Raw genomic sequence first — 2,332 nt, forward strand, 5'->3', positions numbered from 1 at the left:
CCACCATGCCCAGCTAATTTTTCGTATTTTTAGTAGAGACGGGGTTTCACCATGTTGACCAGGATGGTCTCGATCTCTTGACCTCGTGATCCACCCACCTCGGCCTCCCAAAGTGCTGGGATTACAGGCTTGAGCCACCGCGCCCGGCCTTAAAATGTTATTTCTTTATTTAAGACTCACTTATTAGTCCACTGTTTCTCTGAAAAATTTTAGAGCTAGATATAGTAATAGTGGGTTTTCTAATGCATAATATTCTGTAATATAGCAATTCCTTACATGTGTGAAGTCGTGCATAACTTTCTAATTTTGTAAAATGTTGGCACTGAGTCATCAGATCTAGCCTTCATCGCTTTCCAGTGAGAGGCAGAGACCCAAAGGATCAGTCACTTGAAGTCTCTGAAAGTGAGCCTCACTCGTGACTTATCCCAAAGTAAAGCGATGCTTTTCCTCTCATTTTAGCTTCAGGACTTTGTTACACAAGCCCTGCCCTAGGCCTGTTACTTTATACTCATATCCTGAAAATGTGATTTCATCTATGAAGGGGTAAAATATTGGTTTGTATTTTTTTGAAATAAAAGTTGTCCCTATATTGTCTCTCATGCCTGTTAATACCTACACTGAAAGTAGGAACTTCAAAAAAAAAAATTCTAAGATAGGTAGTCAAGAGAGTTTGCCATTACAAAGATGTCTTATTACGGAATATTGACCTAACTGGAGATGAGGTAATTACCAAAATGTTGAAAATGTTCTATTTGAGAACTCTCCCCATTTTGGGGTATTCCTTGTTCATTTGAATTTGGTGACTGCCTACTGTTCCAGTTTCAGTGCCAGCTTGGGTCCCACTGTTCACGTCAGGGGAGACCTTGCCTTGGGGACATAGGTGGGCCTCTTGCAATTTGTGCTGTTGACCTTCTATTTGGTGGGACCATCTCTCCTGCACCTGCTACCTGACTGCAGATGGCGTGAGAGGGAGGGTTGATGGCAGGAAGCCAGGAAGTAGGTATCGTGGTATTAGCCAGGCTTTTACTTCAACTGTTTGTGGCTTTAGATTTAAGGAAGCAGGGCCTTGGCCAGTGCTGAGTCTTGGTCCAGTGGACATAGTGCAGCTTTCCCTGGAGCACTGCCCAGGTGCAGGACCTGCACATGGTACAGGTTTGCCAAGAGCCTTACTTTGTTTTTTTTGAGACAAGACTCTTGCTCTGTTCAAGCTGGAGTGCTGTGGCACAATCTCGGCTCACTGCAGGCTCCGCCTCCCAGGTTCAAGTGATTCTTGTGCCTCAGCCTCCCAAGTAGCTGGGATTCCATGCATATGCCACCACCCTCAGCTAATTTTTGTGTAGTAGGCAGGGTTTTGCCATGTTGGTCAGGTTGGTCTCGAAATCCTGGCCTCAAGTGATCCTCCCCTCCGTCCCTGCTTCAGCCTCCCAAAGTGCTGGGACTACAGGTATGAGGCACCACGCCCAGCCAAGAGCCTTAACTTCTGTGTACGTCTTTAGTGATTGCACTGAAGCAGGCCTCATTTTTTGCAGTCGCGCTAACCACAAGTTAGCACGTGTCACATTCATTAATTGCCATTCATTAAAATAGGTCTCGAAGGTGAGTCATAACCTTGGGGTGTTGTCTAGATTTCACAGTGATCTTTGGGGAAATTGAAAGTACCATCTGGTTTGCATGAAGTGACACCACACTGGCCCTGTATATGGACTCTGGTAAAAGGTGAGCGTAGTATAGAGGAAGTAGGTAAGACCCCTTTAGCACTCTAAATAGCAGCGGAGGTTGTTAAAATGTGTGTTAGCAAAAGACTATTCAAATCTTTTGCACTGTATTGGTTTCCCTAATGAATGTAAATATTTAAAGTGTATAGCTGGGCATGGTGGCAAGATCCTGTAACCCCAGCTACTGGGGAGCTGAGGCAGGAGAATCGCTTGAAATTGGAAGACAAAGGTTGCAGTGACCAGAGATTGTGCCACTGCACTTCAGCCTGGGCATCAAGAGTGAAACTCTGTCTCAAAAATAAAAATAAAAAAAATAAAATACTTATTAAAAAACAAAGTAATAACTATAAGTGGGCTAGTGCTCTAAAATATAGCTAAATTGAAATAAGTAGAAATATAGAGTAAACAAAATTTAGCAGCTTTCTGTAATACATTTAGACTCAAATTATAAGCAAAAACCTAATTCTAAAAAGATGTCATTGTAAACTATTGAGGACTATTTTATATATAAATAGATCTTATGTATTTGAACCCAATATAATTTTAACTGAAATGCTTTGAATAAAGTATACTCTAAATATCTGTGGACAGCTGCCTCCTTTTTTTTTTTTTTTTTT

This window comes from Cebus imitator, unplaced genomic scaffold (genome assembly GCF_001604975.1).
Source record: "Cebus imitator isolate Cc_AM_T3 unplaced genomic scaffold, Cebus_imitator-1.0 Scaffold172, whole genome shotgun sequence".
In the NCBI taxonomy this organism is placed as follows: domain Eukaryota; kingdom Metazoa; phylum Chordata; class Mammalia; order Primates; family Cebidae; genus Cebus; species Cebus imitator.